Below are 9,337 nucleotides of genomic sequence, written 5' to 3'. Positions count from 1 at the left end.
ACGGGGAACGAGCAGCAGGCCTCGTCCCAGCATCCTTCAGTGCGGCAAGAGGGCCGCACCGCCACACCGTTGCTGACTCCAGCCGCTTCATCGTCCCACGCCCGACGCGCCCCCACGGACGCGCACACCGCGCTTCTCCTAGCAAGAGAGCTCTTGCACTACCGCCCCGTCGACGACCTCTACGAGGACTGGCTCGCCCGCATCACCGAGCTCGTCAGCACCGCAGGGTGCTTCCCCTTGTCATCCCTCTCGCTGCCTCGCCCTCCATTCCGCACAGGAGGCGGGGATCAGGAGGCGCCTCCACCACCTCCTCCCCAAGAAGGCGCCCTGGCTCCAAGGCGCGCAGCCCCAGGGCGAGACCCTCCGCGTCCGACGCCTACGCAGCAAGAAAGGAGCTGCCAAGAGATCCCTCGTCCCCAAGAAGGTGCTCGCGCGCTCCCAGCGCCGGCGCGCCAAGATCGCGTCCCTGCACCTCCATGCCAAGACCCCGCGCTGCTCCAAGCTGTGGCACGCGGTAATCCCCAGGAACAAGCCCAACACCAGCAAAAGGCAGCGGTGGCCACGGCAGGCTGCCGCGCCCTCACCCCCGAGCTACGCAGCGTCGCATGACCAGGCAAATTCAAGCCTGACCTGCCCCCTCGCTACGATGGCACAACGGACCCCGCGGAGTTCCTACAGCTCTACGAGCTATGCATCGAAGCCGCCAACGGAGACGAAAGGGTCATGGCGATCTGGTTTCCTATGGCGCTCAAGGACGGGGCCCGCACCTGGCTCCTGGCACAATCTTCTCCTGGGACGAGATGCGCACTCGCTTCATCGCCAATTTCCAGGGCACTCGTGACCAGCCCCCGGTCGTGAGCGATCTGCGCCGCATCAAGCAACAGCAAGGGGAAACCCTGCAGAAATACATCCAGCGCTTCAACAACGCTCGCCTCAAGATCCCCAAGGTGACTGAAGAAGCCATCATCTCGGCCTTCTGCGATGGCGTACGCGACATCAAGATGAAGGAGGAGCTAGCAATCCATGAAGACCTATGCACATCCCTGGAGCTGTTCAACTTGGCGACCAAGTGCGCCAAGGCTGAGGAAGGGCGCCTTTCCCTCCTTGAACTCCCGGCTACCGAGGCCAAGGACGTGAAGCGCAAGGGGGCTGCCGTGCTTGCAGCGAAACTAGACACCAAGCGAGGCAGAGATCAGCCTGAGTCATCCAAGGGCAGCTGGTACTGCGTGTACCACGACCTCCACACCCACAACACCAACGAATGTCAAGAGCTCAGGGCTGTGAGAGATGGACGTGTCGGCCGACGCCCCGAGCGCAACGGCATGGGCTATGGCCGAGGAGGAGGAAGAGTTGGCGGACGATGGGAAGACCGTGGCCCTCGCCAAGGGTGGCGTGACCGGCCTCGCGAGGATCGCTGGCAGGACCAGCCTCGCGAGGGAGGCTAGAGAGATCAGCCTCGTGAGGATCACCCGTACAACAATGCAGGCCTTCCTCCTCTGCCGCCACCGCCAAGGAGGAACGAAGACCAACATCAAGACGAGGGGGCTGGGGGCTTCCAGGAGCGGCGCGCAATCGCTTGCATCTTGGGTGGCACGCAGGCCCCAGCCTCACATCGCATTTTCAAGCAGTTTGCTCGCGAGGTGAATGCAGTCCTCCCCAAGCTTGAGGCCACGCGCCCTCTCAGGTGGTCTGCGTGCGCTATCATGTTCAGCTCAACGGACCAGCTCAAGTGCGCGGCAACGCCCGGAGTCCTCCCAATGCTTTGCTCCCCAGTCATCAGCAATGTGCAGGTCACCAGGACCCTCATTGATGGCGGAGGAGGACTCAGCGTCCTGTCCGTCGAGACATTCGACAATCTCCAAGTGCCGTACGATCGGCTCCAGCCGACCAAGCCCTTCTCAGGAGTCACTTATGGTTCCACTGTTCCCATAGGGCAGGTTCGCCTTCCAGTCACCTTCGGACAACACAACAACTACCGCACAGAGCTCATCGACTTCGACGTCGCCCACATCCGCCTGCCATACAACGCCATCCTCGGGTACCCAGCCCTGGCCAAGTTCATGGCGGTGACTCACCATGGATACAATGTCCTCAAGATGCCAGGAAGCGGTGGAGTCATCACCGTACCCTGTGAAGAAAGGGACGCAGTGTGTTCACTCAAGCGCGCGTTCCAAGCCGCAGCAATCGAAGACCTGGACCACTGGAACGGAAGACCTCCCAAGGCGATCCTTAAGAAGAAGAAGGTTTCGCCTGGCCCAAGCCACAAGGAGGCAGGTGCCTCCGGAGGTGTTGCGTCAGGGTCTGCGCCAAATCAGGGAGCGCCACCCTCTCTCGCATAGGAAGGCGCGCCCGGCGCCCTCCTCAGGCAGGGCTCGGGGGCTCTTTCTTGGAGAGCAACTGACTTTGCTAAGGTCACGAGGGAGGCGCTCGGGCACCACTTTGAGGGGTGCTTCAAGGTACGTTTCCCTCAGGAAGATACAAGGCAAGGAAGACCAAACCCTTAGGAGTTCATCGCAAGAAACACCCAGGAGCTACAGGAGTCGAGAGTCATGTGCGACAGCCGCCACTTGCCCACCGTAGCCCCACATCCAGGCGAGGATGGTGGGCTGCGCGTCTGCATCAACGTGCCAGGGCTCAACCGAGCCGCGTCGCCTCACAGCTACGTTCGCATGCCTTTCGGCCTGCCGAACGCGGTCGCCGCTCATCAGCGCCTGCTGAGGAGCATTCTGGAGGCTCAGGAGGTCAGGCATCATGCGGTCCTGGCGGAGATGGAGATGGCCCTCTGAGACCCACCTACGCCCCCGGAGCCTCCCGAGGCTCCTGGGCCTGGGGGCTCGTGAGGGTCGACGTCTTCATCGTGCATCGCCCACTTCTTCAACATCACTTCATCTTCAACGGCACCAGGTGACATCTTTCTAAGTTCCGTTCTTAGCTGGGAGCGCCCATAGGGCCGCATTATTCCCAGGTCGCGTGGGTCCGTCCCTGCGGCATGTATCCGTTTTGCTTATGCTCTTTACTTACCTTGTTGGGGGCGCCCCTCGGGCTGCATCATCCCCGAGCTGCTCGGGCCTGGCCCAGCGGCGTTTGCTTTTCCCGCGTCTAATTAAATTGGATTTGCTCTTTTGCGCTTAATTGTCACCTACTGCTTATCACGGACTTCTCCGCTTTCATGCAAAGCGCTTGCACGTTAAAAGGGGGGGGTACCTGAGCATCGCGACTAATGGGCTCCTACTGGCTCTCCAGCCCTCACCCCCTGGCCTTGACCCACGGTATCGCGGCCTGTCATACCAGCGGCGGCTAAGCTAGCTCAAGGGCCGGGACCTGAGGACGTAGAGCATGTGCATTCTAACCACCCTGCAGGAACACACCATTGATAAAGGCCCAGAGCCAGGCGCAACCCGCCTCGAGGTAGGGCCTCGTGAGTCCTGCGCTGGCTCATGAGTGCCCAGATACACCTCTCCTAGCCCTACCGTGCCGGCCACGTGTCAGGGCGGGGCTGTACACGCCTAGGGGGTTCCTCCCAGAGGGGAGCCCCCTCCCACGTACCAGTGGAAGCACCATGCTCCGCGCTGGCTGACGACACTGCCGAGGAGTGGCCATGCCCGTACACATACGGAAGCGCTATGCTCCGCGCTCGTGATAAACAACTAAGGGCGGCCTACGGTCGTACCAACCTCAGGGAGCCCAGAGCTCAGTGTCCGGCACCATCGCAATGCCTCCCCTCGGGAGCGCCGCGCGAGGGGGCTGGACACGGGGGCTACGCCCGGGCCTCACCCGAGCACACGCCACCCAGCCAAGTCCCTCGGACCTGGTCATCACACGCCCCTTCCCGAGCGGAGCCAAGGTATGGAAACCCGTTTGAACGTCAAGGGGGACTCCTGAGCATCGCGACTTAGGAGCCTAACTTGCCCCATAGCCCCTTGCTCCTTAGTCCCGTCCTGGTTTCCGGTCGGGGCTAACGCTGGGTGAGGTATGCGCGGGGCTGGGCCCTGCCGACGCAAAACGATCAATCCACTCATCGTTCCCCCCTTTTTCCTACTTGTTGCTTGCGCGTCAAGGGGGACTCCTGAGCATCGCGACTCAGGAGCCTAACTTGCCACGTAGCCCTTTGCTCCTTAGTCCCGTCCTGGTTTCCGGTCGGGACTAATGCTGGGTGAGGTATGCACGGGGCCGGGCCCTGCCGACGTAGAGCACGAGCAAGTAGGGGAGAAAAATGCAAATTCTAGGAAATTCAAAGCAAATATTACAAGCCATAGATTGTTTCACGATGCCAAACACAAGTTTAAACGCCTTCGCGAGGCATGGTGCATGTTGCAGGAATAAAAATAGGACAGAAGCCGCGAAGGGATCACTCTCCAGTGGCGCCGCCGCCCGTGGTGGAGTCACGCTGGGAGACTCCGCCTCCCGGGGCCGCGGAGCTGGCGGCACCGCGCCTGGGCAAGATGCTGAAGGCGCGGAACCTCCCCAGCAAAGCTTCGGCTCGGCCTTTCACAGCCTCAGCGGCAGCGGCGGCAAGGTCGCCACTCACGGGTTCCAACAGGCTGTTGAAGTCGACGTCGGGGTCGCACAAGTAGACGTGGCTGAGGACATGCGTCAGCGCCGCAGAAGATAGGGCACGCGCCTCGGCCTCGGCCATGGGGCCAAGGCCGTCTACGACATCTTCAAGCGCACGGACCAGGAAGGGAAGCAGCTTGGCGGGGCCGTCCTCCGCGCCGGCCAACGGCTCCTCCAAGCCGCTCTCGTAAAGCTTCTTCAGCGCGGCACGAGCCCTCTTCTCCATCTTCGCGAAGGCCACCCGATCCTCCGCCAGGACCTTCGCCTTGGCGTCAAGCTCGATCCTCTCCGCCTTCAGCGACCGCTCTAGCGTCTCCAATTCGCCGTGGCGGTCATCAAGCTTGGCGTCTCGGTCCTTGACGGCGGCCTCCCGAGCCTTCATCTCCTTCTCTTTCTCCTGGCGGCCATGGACCTCCTTGGCGAGCTCGTCGCGCAGGCCTTGCAGCTCGGTCTCCAGTGCCTCGCAGCGAGCCTTGGCAGCCGCAGCTTCGCCCAGGGCAGCGTCGCGAGCGGCCTTGGCTTGGTTGGCAGCCTACTTCTCCCCATCGGAGGCCGCCACAGCCTGGGTCAGCGCTGTTTGGACGGAGGCAGCGGAACGGGCCCAGCCAGAAGCTAGCTCCAGGCGCCCGGCCGCTAGGCGAGGGTCCGCACTCAGAAGATCCTCCCGCAGCTGGCTCAGTTCGCTGGCGACCTGGTCCAGGACGGCGGCAGAGGGAACAGAAGAAGTGGGAACCGACGGAGTAGGCGAAGAGGAGGGCAGTGTGATCACGGTTTGGCAGGAACCCCTGGGCCTTGGTCGCCCCGGCTGCAACATCGAGCGCAGCCGACTCCAGGGTCAGCATGGCCACGGGGGCTGACTCCTCGCCAAGGTGTCCCAGTCGGCCTCGCGAAGACGATCAGACCGGGGAGGCGCGAGCCTTGCCATCTTTCCCCTCAGCGGACGAAGGCGCCATCCTGGCAGGTGGACTCGCCCCGAGTAGGGCCGCAGAAGCCCCTTTCAACCTCTTCGCCGCAGGTGCTAGCCTGACAAAGAATATGGACGTCAAGCCTCAGCGACAGAAACCAAGCAAAGCATGAATCGAGCACTTACTGGTCATTGCTCGCGGACCCAAGCAACCTTCGGCCAAACTTGAAGCCTGAGAGCCTGCAGCTGGGGTCAGCCTCGGGAGGCCCGGAAGCAGAGGGCACGTCAGGAGGGCTGGAGCTAGCCTCAGACCATCCGGGGACCAGAGTAGACCCTAGGGGAACCAGCCCCGACCTGCCCTTCCTTGTGACCAAGGGAGAGTCCTCCCCTCCTCGCTTGGCGTCGGCCTCGTCGTCATCCGGCATGGAGCGGAGGGCCTGGGACCTGCGCTGAGGGAAAGACTCCCTCAACTCCTCGCCAGTCACCTCAGAGTCAGACTCGTCCTCCTCCGCCTCTTCTTCCCCCACACTCTCGCTCGAGCTGTCGGAGGACACGTTCACCATCGCCAATGCCGCAAGACCCTCAGGAGTTTCCGCGGGCACCGGCCCCTCACCATTGAAGGTGGGCATGACGTTCACACCTGCTCCCAGTCGTCACGAAGGAACAGGGGGACGGGGGCGCCCACCGTCCTCGCCACGTCTCCCCCAACCAAGGAATGGAGGGCCGCGACCAGATCCTCGTCGGTCAGGGCCTCAGAGCTTAGGCGTAAGATGGAGTCCGCTTCCCCAAGCCTCCACAACGGGAGCGAGTGCTCCTAGAGTGGAGCCACCTAGTGCACCAAGAACTCCCGCAGGAGCGTGGCCCCGGTCAGCTTCGCCGCCCTCAAGTTGCTTGGCCTCAGGTCCGCGTTCATCCTCTTCAGCAGCGCCCTCGCACGAGGATCGACGAGCTCCGCGCGGGACCATGCATCGACAGCCTTGGGCTGCCTCGTAGGCAACACCAGACGGGGGTGGAGGCGTCCGACGTCCACCATGACCCACTTGCTCCGGAAGCCTTTGATTCTCTTCCCAGGCTTCGAGATACCATTGGAATTGGAGTATGCGATGAAGCTCGCACATGCGGAGATATGGCCACCAGAAACCCAGAGGGAAAAGTAGTGACGCAACAAGGCCACCGAGGGCTTTACCCCAACGTGAGCCTCACGGTAGTAAGCAAAGATCGCCAGGAGAAGAACATAGTTGGGGTGGAGATGCAGAGCCTGCAAGTTGTACTGGCGGAGAACAACAAAGAAGAACTCGGAGAAAGGAGGCACCAGACCGGCGACAATGGCGCTCACAAAGAGCGGATAGAAGGTTCTGCCCCTGCCTTCAGGCTCGTCGGAGCCGGCCTTGAGCACAGTCGCCCCCTTGCTGCCCTGCGCCATCGTCATCAGGCGCGTGAGGGCGAGGTTCTTCTCTGATAGGTTTGTGGAATCTAGAGCCGGCGAGTACCAGGCCTCGGTCAAGGACTTGCGGGGCGCCGTGGCGTGCCGGATGAGGAGGATTGAGACAGATCTGGAGTATTTCGGGAGCAAGAAGGAGGAGAGCGAGAAAGGGGATCTGGGGGCGAGGCGGACGAGAACAAAGCAAGTAAGTCTGGCCCGGGCACCTCTTTTGTTAGATAGACAGTTGCCGAAGCGTCGTGGGAAGCGCATACGCCCACGTCCAATCAATCGCCACGCGGCGACAAGGCCGTAGGCTATTGGGGGCCCGCGGCGCTTCGCGCTTGCCCCTTCGCTTCCCTGCTAGGCCAAGCCCGGGCGCGCCTTGGGCCCGGGGGCTACTGTCGGCGTTCTGGGAACGGGGGTCCCCAGACTTGCCTGCCTGTGGCCTGCGGCGTGGCTCAAGTGGGGGCCCAGCGCGGCCCATCTTCATCAGCTCAAGCTCAAGACCCTCACGAGGGGCCAAGCCTCGGGGGCGGACGACCGGAAGCTTCCTCAGAGGCAGCCTCATCAGGCAGGCTCGCGAGGAGGCGGAGAGATCAAGGCAGGGGTACCTCACGAGGAGCCCGTGACGCAAGCCATGACGATTGAGACCACGCGGGCGCCAGGCGGGCGCCGGCCTGCATAGTGTCCTTGTTTCCCCTTTGGTGAAAAGGGGGCAAGCACAGGCCAAGGCATCGGGCAAAGATTACCATTCCGGTGCAACGAGACCAAGACCAACAGAGCGGCAGGATGGAGGTCACCGTGGAGCCCAAGACGGCGTCATCACCAGTGCTTTTGGCAGCCGAAGACCACCTTTGGTCAGGATAACTTGTACTAGATGTTCCCCTTCAAAATGGCCAATTGTTGGCGCCCTTCCCGCTCATTATTTGGGGAGAGGCCCAGGGCCTCTATAAATAGAGCTAGCCACCATAGAGTAGAGGACACGGACCAGATGGACAAGAAGGGACCGAAAGAGAGAGATAGAGATAGAGATAGAGGCGATTGAACTCACCCAGGCAGTTTATCGCACCAGCTCAAGAACACCTCTCGCGAGGCTGTCCTTTCCTTGTACTGTTCATCATCAGCCCCTGAGGCAATCCACCACACCACACACTGGAGTAGGGTATTACACCACAACGGTGGCCTGAACCAGTATAAACCTTGTGTCCCTTGTGTTGTTCGTTGTTTCCAGCTTAGATCATGTGAGGAGATTGGACGTAGATCGGTAGGGGAGAGATCTCCGCGCGCACCCCAGTGTTCGAACCTCAAGGGTCTGCCGAAACCCGAAATCCGACAGATATAATTCATGGATAGAATGACATAATTTAAAATATGACGACTATGTAAATAGGATGAGATGATATAACTATATTATGTCTTTAGAAAATGGGTTGGCATGCCATAATTCAGATACATGATGTCTATGTAAACATCATGGCATGACATAATTCAAATATATGATTTATATACTAAGGAAGTGAGCAGAGGGCAATCGCATATATGATGTGTCAACTAAGGAGATGGCATTCAATATTGTGTATATGATGTAAAAACTAAGCATTGCAATACAACATATGCATTATATGAGTAATATAACCCTGCCAAGTTTGAGCATACACCTTAGGGGGATAATAGGACTGGTCATCTACCTCGGAGTCCTCCTCTGAAGAGCTATCTGTAACCAACAAGATATCTGCTTCAGCAGGTAGCATTGTCTGCTCTGAAGACCTTGTTTTCACTCCAGATTGCTCCATCACCAATTCAAATGGCTGATGCACAGGAAGAGCAGTTGAATATACAAACATTGTCGACAAAAGCAATGAGAAATACAAAAAAAGGACGGCATGATATAATTCACATATATGACACTTGCCTAAACAGCATGGCATTGCATAATTCACATACATAGTGCCTTGCAACAAGATAACATTGCATAATTCACATATATAATGTCTTGCAACAAGATGGCATTGCATAATTCACATAGATGGTAATTAGACACTAAACAAGTGGAATTCACACAAAGCATGTCTAAACTAAGCAAATGACATAGCAATGCAAGATACCATACGCACGATATGAGCAACATAACCCTGCCAAGTTAGGGCATGCACCTCGGGGGGGAAATATGGCTGGTCATCTGTCCCTGAATCCTCCTCTGAGGAGCTATCGGTAACCAGCAAGACATGCGCTTCGTCAGATAGCATTGTCTGCTCTGAAGACCTTGTTTCCACTCCAGATTTTTCCATGACCGTGCCGAATGGCTGATGCACAGAAAGAGTAATTGAATGTACTAAAATTGTTGACAAATTTAACACGTAATAAAAAAATGATGGCATGATATAATTCACATATAAGATGACTGGCTAACCAGGGTGGCATTGCAAAATTCACATATATGATGCCTGGCTAGACAA

Source organism: Triticum dicoccoides, chromosome 4A, assembly GCF_002162155.2.
Source record: "Triticum dicoccoides isolate Atlit2015 ecotype Zavitan chromosome 4A, WEW_v2.0, whole genome shotgun sequence".
Lineage (NCBI taxonomy): Eukaryota > Viridiplantae > Streptophyta > Magnoliopsida > Poales > Poaceae > Triticum > Triticum dicoccoides.
This window is presented reverse-complemented; position numbering follows the sequence as displayed.